General features: G+C 38.5%; 1 non-coding gene across 1 annotated transcript; it reads right to left on the reverse strand.

Moving 5' to 3' along the window:
- Positions 1–19,779: 19,779 nt before the first annotated feature.
- LOC141624850 (small nucleolar RNA R71) lies at positions 19,780–19,886 on the reverse strand. The gene has a single exon (XR_012534653.1). It is a non-coding gene; the product is annotated as a small nucleolar RNA R71 (small nucleolar RNA).
- Between the last annotated feature and the right edge of the window lie 1,312 nt (positions 19,887–21,198).

Consider the following 21,198-nt stretch of genomic DNA (forward strand, 5'->3'; position numbering starts at 1 on the left):
CGAATTTTTGTTGTTGTACAATGTAAAAGTCTTCATATGATTCTTTGTTTTCAGATAAATCTTCGGATTCCGAGTCATACATATCATCGTCAATAGGCAACTCATGTCTTTCATAGGAAAGACCGCTTTCAGTATAGGTAGCATATACCATCTTTGAGTGCCTAAAGTCTAACTCGGCAGCTAATCGAGCTATTTGAGACTCAAATTCCTTGATATGAGCCTCTCTAGATTTATCATTTTCTTGCTTTTGAAGTGCAAGTGCCTTCACCAAAGACTTCAATTCAGCAATCTCTTCATTCTTTTAGCAGGAAGGGGGGTTTTTGTTGCAGCGGCCAAATAAATGGAGGCTTTTGATAGCCTCGTTGCTGAAGTGGACGTGGTGGCACATATATAAAGGAATGGCTAGCTTGTCTACGTTGCCTAAACGCGTAGACTTCGTCATTCTCCGCCAAACAAATAGCAGCATTGTGCCCAGCAGTACCACATCTCTCACAGTAGACCACCTGTTATGCCATAGGATGAAACATAAGTGGAAGATCAAAGGTACTCAAGCCTTCCCTTTGATAATCTTTTACCTAGACCTGTCTAGGTAGGACCTCTAGGACCTATCAAAACAGAACTAGAAGAAAAGGTAAGAACTGCCTCAAGGAATAAATTCCTTGAGGTTAAAGACAGATAAAAGTAAAGTAAGCAAATAAAATAGTTGCCTCCCCGGCAACGGCACCAAAATTTGACACGGCTGTCGCAACCCTATCAAAAATAAAACCAACGGGCTCTAACTAATGCAGCAGAGGCAAGTCGGGTATCGTATCCACAGGGAGGCGGTCACTATCTACTCGTTATTCAGTCTGTCTATGGTCACAAAACGGGGGGGGGGGGTTGAGTTTATTTCTAAACTAAGAACAATAAAAGTAAAAATAAGGCAAAAGTGAAAGGGATTGAGAGGAAATATAGAAAGAGATACTAGGATGTCGGTTCACCATGATATCATACAATTCTGCTAAAGGTAGGTTAGTCGGTCTGATGTGAGAAAGGTAAAGGAAAGGTCCTCTCGGTCCGCTATCCGCCATAAAATACTACTAACTTAGCTTTCACCCTCATTAGTGTAGTCTATTGTCCATAACAGGTCTATTCATTCCAATCTCTCGATCTAGGCCTGAATTTAGCCGGATTAATTGATTCAGTTGCATGCATTCGACCTAACAAATACAGTTATATTGCTATCAAAAAATTATCACAACAAACCTCTTAAACCAATTAGAGCATCATCATTTCACTATCATGGCTCCCCTAATCCTAGCATTAAGGGATTAGCTATGCATAATAACTAATAAAACAATAACAAAAGATATAGCAAGAACAAACATAATAATAAGAGATGTGTGAAAGAGAAATAGATTAAATAGAAGGAGAGTAAGAAAAAGATTACATAGAACGAGATCCGGAAAAATAGAGGAACAAAGTAACGTTGAACAGGGAAAAGTTTTCTGGTGAAAAGAATTCCTTCTAAACCTAATGAAGTCTATCCTATTTATAGGAGAGATATTTATTAAATTCAAACGATAATTAAAATATCAAAATAAATAAGTCCACACAAGAAAAGCCCACGTCAGATAAAGAACCACTCGATCGAGCACTCTGAGACTCCTCGATCGAGCAACTCCAACCAGAAACACCTCGATCGAGTAGATTAACCACTCGATCGAGGAACCTCCAAAATGCACCCTTCGATCGAACAAAGAAACCATTCGATCGAGTACTGTTCCTATTCAAAAGCATTCGATCGAATATATAGGCAAGCAAAAGTGCTCCATCGACCAAACTACCACTGCACTAGGTCATTTGGACGTTGAATTGCTTCCAAGATGACTTCACGCTTCTCGAGGCGATAGTACTTCCGCTCCAAATCCACTCATCTCCTAAATGCAAGCTAAAGGGATAGTTCCCGGTTCAATTCCACTTCTTTTAGGTCCATTCATGCAATTAAAGCCAAACAAACCAAAGTAGAGTATTTGGGGCATTTCGTAGCCTAAAACGACGAGAACCGCGTAGAAATACGTGCAAATAAGACTTAAAAAGGCTATATAAAATGCACGTATCACCGGGTCGCCTCCACCAAACGGGCTGTGCCAACTCGGTTCCTATACCCTGGTTATAGGCCATCTCATGCATGTTCCGGAGCACCAGGGTAGTGGATATCTGCTCCGTCAAGTCACTAACCTGCATCCGGGGGTCATGAACGGTGGGGTAGGGCGAGTACTGTTGTGGGTAGAAGCTCGATGTGGAGTAAGAGGGCTCAGTCTCAACCTCGTCGACCCTAGACGCTCTCCCTCTACGACGCTCATGTGGCAGGGGAGGAATCGGCTGTCTCTCAGACACTGTGGTAGGCTCTGGTAGGTTTAGGAGGATGGTGGAGTCGATCAAGTAATAATGGGTCCTGGGTCTAGGTGCACCACTCCCCGGGTCATACTCATCTAAATGGTCAATCACGAATAGGCGCTCGGGATTAGGGAGCACCATCCACGAAGATCCTCTCACCCTCCAAGCATATGACCCATCCTCTAACTTCCTAAGCCATCTGTTGTTACACCAATACTTTCCGTTCATCGTAGGCATGGTCTCAAACAACTCATCCCCCGATGGAGGCGGGGCCTCAAAGTCAGTCAGTCTCTAGGCTAAACAGGTCACTATGGCCCCACAGGAAATGTGACGGTTCGGAGACCGTGCCACATGGTCCAAGCTAGAGCATACCACCCCCGGAGCACTATAGTAAAAAGGCTTCCCTCGACGAAGGTTAAGGTAAGTCATCAACAACATGACCTCATGAGAATTCAGCTTACTCACATCATCCCTCGTGAACAAAAGGCAGGTTATCATCCTAAGAAACATGCGGAGGGATACATGCTGAATGTCATTAATCAACATGGCACTAGCACTAGGAGTAGGTCGGCCAGTCAGGTAGGGTAGGTAACGGGGTGCCCCACTGTTCTTTGCTACATCACCCAGGTATCCCTCCTCTTCTGCCTCTAGGCCCAGGTGGCCGGCAAACTCGTCATGGGTCAACCCGTGATCCTTATTCATAAGGCAGAAAGAAACAGTTTTCCCTTTCACATCATACACAAAGGAGCTTAAGAACTCCAAGGTCAGATAGGGGTAGGACTTCTTTCGTAGGTGGTAAAGCCCCTCCATTCCCAAAGTCTCTAAGATGTGTACTATATCCGCTTTAACCCCCAAAGTCTCCAAGATGTCAGGGTTCACACACCGGGTTGGTCTCATAGTCCGACTCATTAGGGCCCCAAAAGCATTACGCTGCTTAAAGTCAGAGAAGATTACCGATGGATATTCTTCCACCGGAGGAACGACGAGTTGTTAGCTAGATTGACTCGTCTCCAGGTGAACATTGGCACGAGTCTGTTTCTTAGCCGGGGCTCTTGTTTTCGGCATGCTGAAATAGATGAATTTTAGCAAGGGTGTTTTCAAAATTTTGCCATAGTACGGACTGTTTTTCGCATTATGCACTTTTAAGATGAAATTTTAAGTTGGATTTTTCTCACAAAATACAAATCTTACTAGTAAAAAGGGGTGTCTTTACTATCAATTTACTCTTCAAGAACATCCTAAGGCAATCTAAGGGACCAAAAATCAAGCTTGGAACAAACCCTAAAAAGCTTTGTAACACAAGATAAGCGATTTCAAGCATATAAATCGGTTTGGGGGAAAGCATAGGCGATGTTTAAAGTAATAAGGACCCAAATATCAAAATAGAAACATCAAATTCATATTATAAGAGCTAGGGATTCGAAATTTTGAACAAATGCTACCATAAATTTGTGATAAGTTGAACAAATAGATTGAATACTTTACCTTGATTTAGGTTTTTGAACAAGTAAGGATAGAATCCACAAGCAATTACCACAAAGACTCACCCAAATGTTTTGAGAGAGAAAGAGTTTTGAAGATTTATGAGGAAAAGAGAGAGAGTTATGAGGCAGAAATAAGAGAATAAGAGAAGTTATAGGGTTTCAAATTAAACCGAGTTGAGTCACGATAAATGGGTATTCGGTTGAGTATCGGGTTTACTCGGCCGAGTTTGGACTACTCGGTCGAGTATTTGGTCTGCTCGATCGAGTATCCAGAGATCAGTAGCACGTATAATCTGTCATTCTGGGTACTCGGTCGAGTGCTTCTTTACTTGGCCGAGTGTGGCCTACTCGGTCGAGTATAAACTCTACTCGACCGAGTTCAAAAGAACAGAAACGGAGTTTTAGATTTTCAAAGGTTTTTCCTGCAAAAAAAATAATGATGTTCGGAGTTCCACACAGCCGATCTCGTCACCGTTAGACCCTAACTCTATCACATCAAAGCACATCACAAAACACAATTGTTATCGAGTCCTTTACGCATAAAACATGTTTCTTGCACAAAACCGTAGTAAACCATTAATGTCCCAACTAATGCATACGACTAATCTTGACTACACAATAGATACGTTTAAGCTATGAACTTACATTGTCATATTTTATCATGCAATTCTACCCACATTCAGTACTTCATTACTCTTATGGAGATCACATACACACACATTCAGACACAAGGTCGATCATACTCATCTACTACGTTTCCTGGTCTTATATTATCTTGCTCAATTCATGCCATCCTTTTATCATTCATCCAACAACTCGCAAACTTAACCATTCACAAGTATCATGCACACATTGCCACACAAGCTACTGCAAACAAATGCATATGACGCACACACTTAGAACGGACTACTCCTATACACATACCCTTCCCACAGTGGCTGGCTTAAGCATGATTGGGGATGGGATTCTGAGATGAGGGCGCCATCTCACCCAAAACCGACATAAGGGGACTTCCAACACACATACACCAGGTTTATTTTAATTCGACACCCTATGTTCATTGGATTCATTGGTTCAGGTTCCAAAATTGTCGCTCTGATACCACTTTGTAACACCCCCGTACACCGAGGTGCCTTACCAAGGACCACCCCAGTGTATGAAGGTGTTACCACTCGGTTTCCCGAGGTAGTAGATCAAATAAACAATGAAAGAACATTTATTAAAATAGTTTAAGTCTTTACAACACAATACAGCGTAGCAAGATACAATGTGATAACTATGATAAATACTATGCATATATGGGAAGGACATCTACTCCGGTAGCGTGGTGACTCGATTCCCTTCCAAGCCCGCAAGAAACAAGACCAACTGTACCTGCTAAACCAACTGCTCACCATCCCCGAATGGATCACCACAGTTTTGAAAACACAACACGGGGTCAGTTTACTGTAAAACAAAATAAGACAAGTACAATAAGGCAAACTGCAGATCATCACACCTCCAACTCCCGATCTCACATAGTAACTGACTACACACTAAAGTGTATAACCCTGCCAGATTACCCATTGCAATAAGTAATCCTCACCGCCAGTGGGGGACCGCAGCCAATCCCCACCAAATCCCCGCTCATCAATGAGCGATAACCCTGTTCATTAATGTGCACATACCCTCCTGTGGCGGGTTCCACAGAGGGAAAAACTAGGGCGTGAAGCCACTCCCGCAAGTGACTCCACTCAGCCGAGGACGCGCCTCACGAACATCATCAACAACCATCACATCATCAACATCAACTCCAACACACCAACAACGATCAGCAGATAAACAATCGTACAACAATACAAACATATACTTATAATGATTAAACGGTAAACCGAGTAGAGAAACCCTACCTTATCGCTAATCTATTAAAATACATCCAAAACTAGCCAGACAAGACTCCGAGACGAATCCTAGAGACATGGACCGAAGCTGACACGATGACATCCTTACCCGCATATTTCGCATATAAGTCGATCCCCATCCTTGGTTAGTGTCTAGGCTAGGTTATATTATAAATAGAAGTGCGTGATGGATGAGAGAGGGATATATTAGGGTTAGAGAGAAAGACTTACGAACTTGTGTTTTATAATAACGTGTCAACAGCGGCTATACGCGATCGAGTACTCTCATACTCGGCCGAGTATCCCCTACTAGGTCGAGTAAACAATCACACAGATCCCTTATCCTCTCGTGTATCCCTTCTTATGATCTTCTGTGGTCAAACGGTCGGTCAAAGGGTCCTTAAACAGGGTGGGTATTACAGCTGTCGCCTCTTTATTTTCAAGTAAATGGCTATCCCATTCTTCCTATTTTATTGAGCTTGTTGTGGGTGAAACGTATGGTGTTTATCCTTGTTATAGTCGTACTCATGTCCGTCTCGAATTTGCCTTTTATTGTTCTAATAAGTGCATAATTTACATAGTTTTATCCCTTAGATTAGCTCCATTTTATATGTCATTTAGCACTTATCATAGTGTTTTGAGCTAATATTTGTTATTCTAGTTGCAATTGCTTCTTTTCACATGTTTTGTAGGAGTTTAAGCTTTTAGGAGCTAAAATCCAACAAAGATGCAAGCTAGAGTGCAAAAGCTAAGCAAGATCAAGTATTGGACTAAGTGTATAATGTTGCATGAGGTTTTGCATGAAGATTTAATGGATTGAAGTAAGAATTACTAATGAAGTCAAATGCAAATTCAAGCCCAAAATGAAAGTCCAAATTAAGGTGGAAGCTTTGGATGCTAAGGAGCTTTGGATGCTAAGATTAAGAAGCATTATCGGGCGATTAAAGGAGCATTAAAACATGAACATTGGATTCCTTGAGCATTAAACCAAGAATTGAAGAGAAAGAACTCGGACCACTATGTCCCCGATCGGGGTTTAGCAGTCCATGGGTGTGTTCAATGCTCCATCAAATGCATACATTTCCCTTATGGTCTCCTATAAATAGAGGCCTCGAGGGACGACTTTCACACAACCTACACACATATTTTTCCATCTAAAATTCTCTCTATATATTAGTAGTAGCTTAGCTTAGATTAATTTTAGTTTACCTTAGTTTGTTTACATTTCCCTTAAGCATTTCAATTTATAATACAATTTCCATTCAAGTCATATTCAATTTACAATTCAAGTATTGTTGTTCCAAGTTTCATTTCCATTTCCACTGCAAGGTATTCCTATTTATATTTTCATTATGTTCATCATTTCATTTGTCATTAATTTATTTTGCATTTTCATCATGTTAGAGTAGTTTCATTGGTCTAAGGAGTAAGGGAAGCCATGCATCATTAAGTAATATGTAAATGTCAAAATGAGGATAAGTTAATATTGTCTAATTGTTTCTATCACATGTTTGCGCCATAACGTTTAATCTTTGGTTATTGGCCGTAATCGTAGATTAAGTTTGTTAATTCGTTCTATAAGTCGAGAGTCACGGAATCGCTTTAGACTAAGCATGTGTAGTAGGACAACCTAGTCATAAACGAGAGTTTCTCTAGTATCCGGTCTATGGTTGACACTAATATCGTAAGGTGGGTGTCTTTAAGCCTAAACATTTATCGTAAAATCAACTTCCTAACTTGACATGAGCATTTACATAATTAGCATGTGCGACCCGACCTCCCTAGACATTTTCTTTATTATTGTTTTATCATTTCATCAAACCAAACCAATCAATCAATCGTTAACCTACCGAGATAAAAGTTCAATCCATAACAACTCCCGTCTCTCTGTGGTTCGACCTCAGCGTACTACATTTATTTGTTTTGCTAGGGTATAAATATTATCATTGCATAGGTGTGCGATAGCCTATCAAATTTTGGCGTCGTTGTCGGGGAGACGGTTTTGTTTGTTATTAGTTGTTGAATTTTATCTTTTTATTTTGTCTCGAGGAACACTTGTTCCTTGAGATCTTCTCACGGTTTCTTTGTAGTTTTAGTGTCTATTTTGTATGTAATAAAGCTTGGCCTTACATAATGAATTACGAATTCGCCCCACAACTCAACGATGAGCCTTTTCCTGACTATCTTAACCGATTCTACTACTTTTGCGATAGTCTCATCTCTCTTGGACATGTCCTTGATGGGGATTACTTGGGTTATTTTGTGCTTGGTGGCATTTATTCTGAGACCCGTGGATTGGCTCTAAAGTTGAGTAATGGGAGTCTCTACTACATGATTGGGTTGAAACTTTGGAATTTCTTAGATTTCATGGCTTCCGAAAGTCGGGAATTAACACGCCAATTCCATTATTGGCACCTCGAAGAAGAGCTTAAAGTGTTACAGGCTCGTTTGGAAAAAAATTCTCAAGAGATCAAACCGAGACGACGTGAGCCTATCTTCTCTCATTTTGCTTTTCTACGTCCCTAATGTGAGTCTTTTCAATCTAATGATTTTGAATTATTGGATGATGATGACGATGGTCCGACTCTTTCTCTTAAAATTTTCCTTGATGTCACTCCAATGGAAAATTTAGAGACTGATGTTGAATAAAATGACCTTGTAGTAGATGAGTCACCTTCTACAAATGAATTTATCGAGATTCCTTGTGATTCTAATGAGGTTTCTCCCGAGTCTTTTGATCCGCTTGGCAATCCATTCAATACAAGAATTTAGCTCTCGGGCGACTAGTTTAAGCGACTGATTTGCGCAGTCGCCAACTTAGCGACAGATAAAAAACGTGGGCGAGGGATATCAGTCGCCAAAATAGCGACTGTAATTAGCGACGGAATTTTCCAAAATAGCGACCGAATTCGGTCGCCAAACTAGCGACTGCACTATTACCTGTCGCCAAAATCGGGCGCCCGCCTCTTTTACACTATTTCCAGCGACTTCTCCTTCCCTCTTTCATACTTTACCAAAACACAAAAAAAAGGAAGAAGGAGAGAATAACGCGACGGAACCGCACCACCAACAACCACCACCGACGACACCTCCACCGCCATTGTCACCGCCGTCTCCTTTGCTCATCACCATTCATTTCATTTCATTCTCTTGTTGTTTGAAGGTGTGTTATTTTGTTTTAAATTTCAATTTATTAGTTGGTTTTTGTATTGTTTGTTTAATTTGTGATTGTAATTAGTTGTTTTGATGTTATTATGATGTTTATGTATACTCATGTGATGCTTACATTATTTTTAATTGTTAATTAGTTAGGGTTTGTGTAAATTGATAATTAGGTTGAATATGAATTGGGGGTTTTGTGGAATTGTGAATATTAATTGAATTAGGGTTGTAATTGACAATGTAATTGTGATTTTGATATTGTTTGGAGTGTATAATTAAAGTATAGTTTAATGCTAGTATTGTTGACGGTGTTTGGAGCGTATAATTTTAGTATTGTATAGTGTTTGGAGTGTATAATTAAAGTTAGTCTAATATTTGTTAATGTTAGTATTGTTGAATTTACCAAGTTAGTCTAATGCTAGTATTGTTGAATTTATCAAATTAGTATAATGTTAGTGTAATGGTAGTATTATTGAATTTATCAAAATTAGTATAATGTTACTATAATTTGTATTGTGTAATGTTAATATTGTTGAAGGTGGTAAATTAGTATAATGTTAGGATGATTTTAGTTTATTCAATTGTTAGTCTTGTTTGAAATATTTTTTTAGTATAAGGTTGTAAATTAAGAAGTATAATAATGTTGTATGAGTTATATTGTTAAAAATTGTTGTTTGGAATAGTTTTAGATTAAAATGAAGAGATGGAACGGAAATGGATGTACGAAGATAGGGTAGATAAGAAGAAACGTCCCATCGGTAGATTTGTTAAGGGGGTTCTTGAGTTTATTGAGTTTGCTAAACAACAAGATGGATATGATTTGGTAGAAAATAAACTTAGGTGTCCTTGTAGTAAATGCAAAAAATTGAAATATTTTCATTACATTCAAGTAGAAGAACATCATTATACAAAAGGGTTTTCTCCAAATTATTATAATTGGATTTGTCATGGAGAACCATATTCCCCAATTACCGAGCAACCTCAAACCAAACAAAATGATAACCCATATAGAAATATGGTATTTGATACTTTGGAGTTTAATACTTTTAATAATGACAACCACGAACCTATCATTGAACAAGAACCAAACCCACAAGCAAAATACTTTTTTGAAATGTTAAAGGCTTCAGAAAAACCTTTATATGAAGGGAGTAGAATGTCATTGTTACAAGCCGTCCCTAGGATAGTAACCTTGAAATGTGAGTTTAATATGCCATTTAATGTCGTTGATAGTATTACGTTTTTGCTTGAGGACGCTATCCCCGACAATAACGTCATGACCCGAAGTTTCTATAATACCAAAAAAGTAGTTAAAGGCCTTGAGCTTCCGCATCAAAAGATTGATGCATGTCCTGAAGGATGTATGCTCTTTTGGGGAGATGATGCTTTGCTTGACAAGTGTAAGAAATGTCAAAGGGGTAGATATGAGACAAGTGAGGGAGATATTGTTTTGAAGGGAAAAGGCAAGAAGGGTAATAAGACGGATCAAAAAAGTAAGAAACCAATATCACAAAACCAATTAATTTATTTTCCTCTTACTCCAAGATTTCAAAGAATATATGCAACAAAAACCATTGCTGAACAAATGAGATGGCATAAAGAAAATCCTCGTACACTGGGAAAGATGTGTCATCCGAGTGATGGAGAGGAATGGAAGCGTTTTGATAATATTTACCCTGATTTTGCCGAGGAACCCCGCAATGTGCAACTTGGCCTATGTACGGATGGATTTGCCCCTTTCACCCAATTTGGTAAACCTTACTCATGTTGGCACCTGATGATCACGACATACAACTTACCACCTTGGTTATGTTTGAAAAGGCAGTTTATCTTCTTGTCGCTAATTATTCCAGGGCCTAATAACCCAAAAGCCAATTTGGATGTTTATTTACAACCGTTGATAGAAGAGTTGAAACATTTGTGGGAATTTGGTGTGGAAACATATGATGTGTCCTTGAAGCAAAATTTTCAACTAAGAGCTTCACTTTTATGGACCATAAATGATTTTTCCGCCTACGGTATGCTATCTGGATGGTCTACCGCAGGACAAAAGGCATGCCCTTGTTGCATGGATAAGAGCAAAGCATTTTGGCTTCCTAATTCCAAAAATATAAGTTGGTTTGATTGTCATAGAACCTTCTTATCAGATACACATCTACATATAAAAAACAAAAAAGCTTTTATTAAAGGTAAGGTGGTGCTTAATGATGCTCCGAATCGGCTACCAGGGGATGAGTTATGGGAGTTGATATGTGATTTGCCATCTACTGTTGATGGTACTGAAGAAGAGTATAAAGAGTTGAAGAAAAAGAAGAGCGGTTGGTTTAAAAGAAGCATTTTTTGGGACCTTCCGTATTGGACTATATTGTTACTCAGGCACAACTTTGTTGTAATGCACATAGAGAAGAATTTCTTTGAGCAACTCATTTATACGAACGATTATGGATGTAGAAGGTAAATCCAAGGATTACTTCAAGAAAAGAGTTGAAGAGATTTTGTGATCTTCCCAAACTACACATTCGTAAGGACGGGTCTAAGCCGAAAGCTATTTTTACTCTTGACAAAGCTCAAAGGAAGGCATTGTGTCAGTGGTTAGGAAAGTTGAAGTTTCCTGATGGATATGCATCCGATTTCAAACGTTGTGTTGATCTTAAGAAACTGAAGTTGAAAGGGTTGAAAAGCCACGATTTTCATGTTTTCGTGGAGCGCTTATTACCCGTTGCATTGAAACATCTTCTCCCAACTATCGTGTGGAATGCAGTTACCGAGATTAGTCAATTTTTACGAGATTTATGTTCTTCAACCATATCGGCTGATGACATGATTCGTCTTGAAGACCAAATTACAATTATCTTATGTAAACTTGAGATGATCTTCCCTCCTTCATTCTTTAATTCCATGGAGCATTTACCGGTCCATTTGCCTTATGAAGCAAAAGTTGGTGGATCCGTCCAATATAGGTGGATGTATCCATTTGAAAGGTATGTAATAATAATTTAATAGTATTTCAATTATAAATATTATTCATTTATGTATTTTATGTATTTTATTCTAATAATAAAGAAATAACTACATTTTAATCACATGTATAGGTTTCTTAATCATTTGAAGAAAAAATTTGGTAATAAGGCTCGGGTTGAAGGTTTCTTAATCACATGATGTTGATGATGATGATGATGAAGATGAAGATGATGAGGACGATGATGAGGATGATAATGAGGATTAGGATGTCGATGAGGAAAGATAATTTGGTATTGGTTTTTACATATTTTTGCTATCAATTTATTTATTATTGTGTTTCCTAACCACTTTTTATCTTAATATGTTATATTATTTCGTTTTATTTAATTTTAATTAACACTTTCTAACAATTTTATTTGTTCAATTGTAGTTGTATAATGGCACGTGGTCGTGGTGGTAGACAGCGAGGCGACTCTAGTGGGATGAGACTGACGAGGAGGAGGAGGTTTTGGAGTGTAGGATCCCTGTCACATACACCGAGGATGGCAAGATCATTATTGACATTATGGGTCTTTGGTAAGAACTTCACTTTATTTATTTTTATTAGTAGTTGATTTATTTTTAATATGAACATTTTTATATCTAAATTCGTATTTAACATGTATAATTTCAGGTTTAATTCCAAGCATGTAGTTCGGGGAGTCACCGCTACACTCAGCAAAAGATGACCAGGGGTATTACTTGTTGGTCAAATGCAAGCGAAGAAGATAAGGAGGGATGGTTCAATAACTTCCGGGTATGTTTTAAATAATTTTCGTAAATGTATTCTAATTAATTAGTGATTTGTGTTCTCTAACGAATTTTTTTTTGTGTAGCAAAACTTTCATTGGCCTAAGGAACAAGTGTGTGCTGTTTGGGAGAGATACAATTACATCAGCAAAAAGAGGTTAAGAGATAACATGTATAAGGTTTCTAAAAGGAAGAAACCCCCTCAGTTTATGGAAGGTATTTAGTTCCTTTTGATGGTTGTATTTAATTAGTTAAATTATCATCATTTGTTATCTATTTAATTAAATACTAATATTTGGCATTTTTTTTATTATAGGAACCGCATATAAAGAATTGATGGAGAAAAGAGATACCCCGAATTTAAGGAGAAGTCGGCTCAAGCAGCGATCAATAAAAGAGGAGGAAAGAAGGATGCCCACAATGATGCTACGCATTACGGAGGTTCTCAATCATTCTATGACCGAGCAATGTCAAGTGTGCGTCGTATATTTAATTTTATATATAAGTTAGATTATGCTTGAGATTATATTATGAGTTAAAGTATTAGTTAGTCTTTATAATTTAACCTTTTTTTTTTCATTTCCGGAAGGCGGCCAAGAATAAGGGTAAGATGCCTACGGTTCCGGAGCTTTTCTATGATACGCATACCAAAGAAGGAGCTAAGGGGAAAAGGGTGTGGAATTCGAAGAAGAACGCCAATGTATATGTAAGTATAATACAATTCCTTTCAAATGTTTTGATTACATATATATTATTATACAAGTATAACCTCTAATCATTAATGGTTTAATTTTTTAGGCTAAATTTATAATTCGAAAAGAGAAGAACCCCGACGTGTCCGATAATGAACTTTGGCTTGATTTAGTGGATGGCTTCAATAGGTGGGGGGGGGGGGTGTATGGAACCGGAATGGCAAGAGAACTCTACTAAGACCGACCTAATTCGGGAAACCCGGCCTCTCAAAAGCAAACATATATACCGAGTATCGTATCTCAACTTCAAAATACACTTGAGGCCGAAAGAGAAGAAAGGAAGGCGGAAAGGGAAGCAAGGGAAGCAAGGGAGGCGGCAAGGGATGAAAAATTGAAGAGAATGAAGGAGCAAATGGAGTTGATGACCACTTATTCTCGTCTTGCAACCCGGGATGGCGTCCACAAAATCAAGACCCTAGAGATCCTTCTGGAGGAGGTGGTAGTGGAGCGGGATCTACTTTGCCTTGTCATTGACTCAGTTGTTGGTTGTTTATCCTATTAGTTAGTTAGCCTTCTGACTTGTTGGATATTTTAGTTAGATGAGACTTGTTTATCCTTTTAGTTAGTGCGACTTGGTCACGAACCATCTTGTGCGTTGGTTGTAATAACTTGAATTCGGATTTCATTCGTATGAAATGTGACGTTGTTGGCCATCGTGTACGTTATGTATGCTGCTGGGTTGTAATTTTAATTCCAGGTTCAAATTGTAGCAATTTGGCTCGAGCTAAATGAAAATTTACTGGTAAAATCATTACTAAAATAGCGACTGCAATCGGCTAAATAGCGACCGAAATCAGTCGCTAAAATGGTGACTACAGGTATTCGTCGCCACATTGGCGACCAAACTTGCGACCACCTCCGTCACAAACCCCCTGACCATTTTTTTCATTTCTACAAAATGGCAACCAAATTAGCAACAGATAAACAGGCGTCGCCAAATTGGCGACTAACACTAGCAGCTGATCCCCGTCGCCATTTTGGCGACTAACACTGTTACCCGTCGCCATCTTGGCGACTGAATTAGGTCGCTGTTTGGTCGCTAAATGGCGACTAAACCTTCCGTCGCCATTTTAGCGACTGAAATCCATCGCCCGAGTGAATTTAGGCAACTAAGAGTTGCGACGACCCCTTGGCGACGGATTGTAGTCGCCTGAGAAAGTTTAGGGACTGCTTTCTATCGCGTAAATCAGTCGCCCGAGAGCTGAATTCTTGTAGTGATTTGTAGAGGATGTTATTGATCCATTCGAGAAAGTTAGAGGGCTAAGCAATTTTGATATGGAAATTAAGTGGGATGAACCCCTTATTTTTGATAACCCTCTCCTCTTTTATTCTTTATGCCACCCATTTGAGACCATATATGATTATAATTTGTGCTCTAACGATTTCTTTTATGGTCTTAAGCATGATGCTCCATCTCTTGCTGACGAGTGGAGTAATACGGTGGTAAAATTTGAAGTCTCTCTTGCGCCCATCGATAAGATTTATAAATTTTTACCCTTCCTCTTTCATGCTTTAATCTTATCAATTGCGTACATATGCTTTCATGTTGCTCATGCGCAGATATATGATAGACTTCTAAGAGCTTTGGCGATCTTTTTAAGCAACAAAAGTCCTTTGTTCCCAAGCCCCTTCTAAAGCTAGCTTGGGGGAAGCTTCTAAAATTTATTATGCATTTATTTTCTTTATTTTCCGCATGTGTCATTTCCATCTCCTCTTGTTGGCTTTACTTGTCTTTCTTTGTGGTTTTTTACGGTTAACCCTGTTTTACACATTGAGGACAATGTGATGTTCTAGCTTGGGGGAGGGATTTAGTATGTCTAGTTGTTTTATTGCTTTCAAATAAATTGAAATTTGTGTTGGTTTGCATTTAGTTAGTGTAGATTTAGTGAGAATTTTTGAAAATTTGTGTTGCTTTTTGCTCTATCTTTTGCTTGTCCTACTTATACCCCTTTGTTTATCCCATGTTTAGCTTGATAGCTTTTGATTCACTATGTTTGACGGGATTTAGCATGCATGGGGATGTCTTGACATAGTAGGTGGAAGATGGATTTTGGACCAAGTAAGCTTACTCTTGACTTTTAGCAAGCTACAAGATGGTAAGGTAGAGCTTCCTTAGGCCGGTGCATTCATACCCGGACTCACTTAGGTGAGTGGTAGGTCTCCTTATGGTGTGTGTTACATCAAAACTCACAAGTATGGTCTTTAATTCATCTCTTTAAGCATTACTTTCATTTTGCTATGCATTTTTGAAGCCTTTCACTTTGATAAATTAGCCCATTTTCTAGCCCCTTTCACATGTTCTTATTCCCTAGCTACATATAAATAGCCTACCCTTGTTAAGCTAGTAACTAAGTTCTTTTGGTGATGGGATGCTCAAAATTGGGATGATCTTTAAAATCTATATCATTGTGAAATTGGTTTGCCGGATATGTCATTGTTTTCCGGAGTTATGAAAAAAATAATTGGAGCAAGAAAAGAAAAAAAAACGAGTCCGAAAAGAAAAAAAAAGGAGAAAAAGAAAAAAATGAAAATGAATAAAGTGTTGTAATTTGGAAGAAAGGAATAAGAGGCTGTGTTATTAAGAGTTCTCATGTGTTTATCAATATCTTATGGAGAATTTCTCATGATTAGTAATGTAAGAAGTCATTTGTCAATTTGATTTCTATTTGAGTTATTTAGGTTGGATTGAGTATCTTTTCATGGTTGTTGCTAGCTTAACCTTAGCTCTACATACCATAATTCTTTTGTTCCCCCTTATTTCCCATGTCACAAAAAGCATTCTTCTTACCCTTTGGCTTCACATTTTGCTTGCATTTGATTGTTTTGGCTTATGATTTGTTTGATTACCATATTAGATTGCGAGCACACTTTCATGAGTCGAGTATTGTTGAGTGAATAATCACAAAATGTCCTTTTACACAAAATTGAGTTATGAGTGGATCGTGAGAGTCCAAAAGTCAAAAGATCATGCAAGAGCCGAAAAGTTTACTTGAAGTCGACCACGCTACGCCGTCGTGTAAATCTCAACCATGATGTTGGTTATCCTTATGCCCATGTTGTTTAGGGATTTGAATCATATTGCTTGTTAGCTATTTTGGGATTTGCAATGTTGGGATGACTTCTTGCTTGAGGACAAGCAAAGGCTTAGCTTGGGGGAGTTTGATAAGTGCATAATTTACATAGTTTTACCCCTTAGATTAGCTCCATTTTACATGTCATTTAGCACTTATCATAGTGTTTTGAGCTAATATTTGTTATTCTAGTTGCAATTGCTTGTTTCCACATGTTTTGTAGGAGTTTAGGCTTTTAGGAGCTAAAATCCAACAAAGCACCTATGCAAAAATAAAATACCCTAGACACAAATGAATGTAGTACGTAGGAGTCGAATCCACAGAGAGACGGGAGTTGTTAATTAGTTGTTATGGAGTGAATTTTACCTTGAGGTCTGTTATCATTTGTTGATTGGTTGGTTGGATTATGGAAGAAAACAATAATGATAAAGAAATAATCTAGGGAGGTCAGGTCACACATGCAAATTATGTAAATGCTCAAATTAATCACAGGAGTTGATAAATAGTTAATTGTTTAGGCTTAGAGACACCCACCTTACGATATTAGTGTCAATCATAGACCGGGTCCTAGAGAAACTCTCGTTTATGACTAGGTCGTCCTACTACACATGCTTAGTCTAATCCTATTCCGTGCCTCTCGACTTATAGAATGAATTAACAAACTTAATCTACGATTACGGCCAATAACCAAAGATTAAACGTTGTGGCGCAAACATGTGATAGAAACAATTAGATAATATTAACTTATCCTCATTTTGACATTTACATATTACTTAATGATGCATGGCTTCCCTTACTCCTTAGACCAATGAAACTACTCTAACATGATGAAAATGCAAACTAAACTAATGACAAATGAAATGATGAATATAATGAAAATATAAATAGGAATACCTTGAAATGGAAAAGGAAATGGAAATGGAACTTGGAAGAACAATACTTGAATTGTAAATTGAATATGACTTGAATGGAAATTGTATTATAAATTGAAATGCTTAAGGGAAATGTAAACAAACTAAGGTAAACTAAAATTAATCTAAGCTAAGCTACTACTAATATATAGAGAGAATTTTAGGTGGAAAAATATGTGTGTAGGTTGTGTGAAAATCGTCCCTCGAGGCCTCTATTTATAGGAGATCATAAGGGAAATGTATGCATTTGATGGAGCATTGAACACACCCATGGACTGTTCAACCTCGATCGGGGATGCGAACCCCGATCGGGTACGTAGTGATCCGAGTTCTTTCTCTTCAATTATTGGTTTAATGCTCAAGGAATCCAATGTTCATGTTTTAATGCTCCTTTAATTGCCCGATAATGCTTCTTAATCTTAGCATACAAAGCTCCTTAGGATCCAAAGCTTCCACCTTAATTTAGACTTTCATTTTGGGCTTGACTTTGCATTTGACTTACTTCAATCCATTAAATCTTCATGCAAAAACTCATGCAACTTCATACACTTAGTCCAATACTTGCTCTCGCTTAGCTTTTGCACTCTAGCTTGCATCTTTGTTGGATTTTAGCTCATAAAAGCTTAAACTCCTACAAAACATGTGGAAACAAGCAATTGCAACGAGAATAAAAAATATTAGCTCAAAACACTATGATAAGTGCTAAATGACATGTAAAAATCTAAGGGGTAAAACTATGTAAATTATGCACTTATCAAACTCCCCAAAGCTAAACCCTTGCATGCCTCAAGGAAGAAATCATCCCAGCATTGCAAATCCCAGAATAGCTAACAAGCAAAATGATTCAAATCCCTAAACAACATGGGCAAAAGGATAAAGTAGAATCATGGATGAGATTTACATGGCGGCGTAGCATGGACGACTTCAAAGGAACTTTTTGGCTCTTGCGTGATCTTTTGACTTTCGGACTCTCACGATCCACTCATAACTCAATCTTGTGTATAAGGACATTTTTGTGAATAATCACACAACTATCCTCGACTAATGAGAGTGTGCCCGCAATCTAATATGGTAATCAATTCAAAACTCAAGTCAAAACAATAAAATGCAAGCAAAAATGAAGCCAAAGGATAAGAAGAAGGCTTTTGTGACATGAGAAATAAAGGGGAACAAAAGAATTATGGTATGTGGAGCTAAGGTTAAGCTAGCAACAACCATGAAAAGATGCACAATCCAACCCAAATAACCCAAATAGAAATCAAATTGACAAATGACTTCTTACATTACTAATCATGAGAAATTCTCCATAAGATATTGATAAACACATGAGAACTCTTAATAACACAACCTCTTCTTCCCTTCTTCCAAATTACAACACTTTATTCATTTTCATTTTTTTTCTTTTTCTCCTTTTTTTTTTCTTTCTTTTTGGACTCTTTTTTTTTTCTTTTCTTGCTCCAATTCTTTCTTTCATAACTCCGGAAAACAATGACATATCCGGCAAACCAATTTCACAATGATATAGATGTTAAAGATCATCCCAATTTTGAGCATCCCATCACCAAAAGAACTTAGCTACTAGCTTAACAAGGGTAGGCTATTTATATGTAACTTAAATTTAGTATGCCTTTATTTTCTTTATTTTCCGCATGTGTCATTTCCATCTCCTCTTGTGGCTTGCCAAAAGGTTTTATTGCATTTTGAATTGTCGATTTTTATCTTGTTTTATTTTATTTTGAGGAACACTTGTTCCTTGAGACTGTTATTGCTTATCATTTTCTAGAAATTGTTGTCTTATTCCCAGGTCCTCTCGTAATGAAGAATTACTTTCACTGGATTCCGATCCCGAGAAAACCTTTAGGAGAAGACGACGTTTTTGGAAAGAAGTGAAAGAAGCCGCTTCTCCCGTACAAGTTGAAAGTGCTAGAAAGTCTTACCTAGACGATCTAAAAGTTCTTGAAGAGGAGGAGGTTTCAAGTTCATCATCTCCACCACCACCACTATCTTCAACTAAATAGATGGTGAAACTTTCCGATTACTCAAAGCCTACCGCGGCCATGCTTCCGACCGGTATCACAACTACTCAAATTACCGCGCCGGACTTCAAGATCAAACCGGCTTTCATTAGCCTTGTGGAGAGGAAGCAATTTGGGGGAAGTCCTTTAGAGGATCCCAATTTGCATGTGCAAAATTTCTGCGATTATTGCTCCATGATCCGTCAAACGGGCGTCACCTAAGCCCAAATAAGGGAGATACTTTTCCCTTTCTCTTTGAAGGACAATACCAAGCTTTGGATCAATAGCCTTGACCGTGCCGCCATGGGAATCACCAATTGGGAAACATTGGCTCTTCCTTTCTATCAAAAGTTTTTTCCACCGGAGAAAACTCAAACTTTGAGGAGCCAAATCACCGAGTTCCGTCAACAAGGTCTTGAGAGCTTATATGAAGCTTAGGAGAGGTACAAAGAGTTGCAAAGATAATGCCCACATCATGGGCTAGATGATTGGTTTCTAGCTATAACATTCAACAATGGATGTTCTGCCGAGTCCCGAAGGATTCTTGATTCCGCCAACAATGGGCGGTTTGATCAAATTGACACCAATATTTCTCAAGCCACGATCGAATCTATGGCGGTCCATGATGCATAATATGTCAATTTCCGAAGTGTGCCACTCAAAGGTAAAGAAGAATCCTCCGACAATTCCGTCTTGCTAGCTCAAATTGCCTTACTCCAACAACAATTGGCGGAACGAGATGCTAGAGATTCCCCTTCAAAAACTCAATGTCGTGTCTTCTACAAGTCAAATCATTGTTTGCGACGGTTGCGGAGGTGCGGGTCATTACACTGCTCATTGCCAAACTCCTATTGAAGAGGTAAATGCTTTTCAAGCTCTAAGACAAACTTCTTATCCACCGGGCACATTTTCAAATACATATAACCCAAATTCGAGATTCCACCCGAATATGTCTTATCGAAGTAATAATGTGCTTAATCCTCAACCTCAACCCCCATCACAACAAAATGCCTATGTCCCTCAACAACAAAAGTATAATCCTCCACCGGGTTATCAAAACCAACAAAGACGACCTCAACACAATTACCAACAAAATCAACCCCCACCACAAAATGGCCAATAAAACAATCAAGGGGGAGGTAAGCTTGAGGGCTTGATAGTACAAATGCAAAAGGAATTGTTGGCTCGAATCCAAAAGAATGAGCAAGCTCAAAATGCCGCAATCAACATGTTGGAGCAACAAATGGCTCAACTAGCCTCATCTAGCTCTTCAAGGAAAACGGGTCAACTACCCCCTCAAGGTGAGCAACCACATGCTACCCTTAACGCTATCTCCTTAAGAAGTGGTACGAAATATAATGGACCAACCATGCCCAAAGAAGATGAGGTGGTACTTGTTGAGTTGAATATTTCTCCAAATGGTTAAGAAAGTGAGGATGTTCTGAAAAAGGTGGACGATCCGCTTGTGGTTGAGGAAATCAAGGATTTGGAGGATGCTCCTCCAAAGAAAGATGTTGCAACAAAGGTGCCGGAAAAAGTCAAAGTGCCATTCCCTCACAGATTGGTAAAGCATCAAAAGAATTCTCAATTTGGTAAGTTCATGGAAGTTGTGAAGAATCTCCAGGTAATCGTTCCCTTTACCGAATTAATCACTCAAATTCAATCTTATACTAAGTTCATGAACGACATTTTAACTAAGAACGGGACTTTTGATGAAGTTGAAACGATAGCCCTCACCGCCGAGGTGAGTTCTCTTTTGCAAAACAAGTCCCCTCCTAAGTTAAAATATCCCGG

This window comes from Silene latifolia, chromosome X (genome assembly GCF_048544455.1).
Source record: "Silene latifolia isolate original U9 population chromosome X, ASM4854445v1, whole genome shotgun sequence".
NCBI classification, from domain to species: domain Eukaryota; kingdom Viridiplantae; phylum Streptophyta; class Magnoliopsida; order Caryophyllales; family Caryophyllaceae; genus Silene; species Silene latifolia.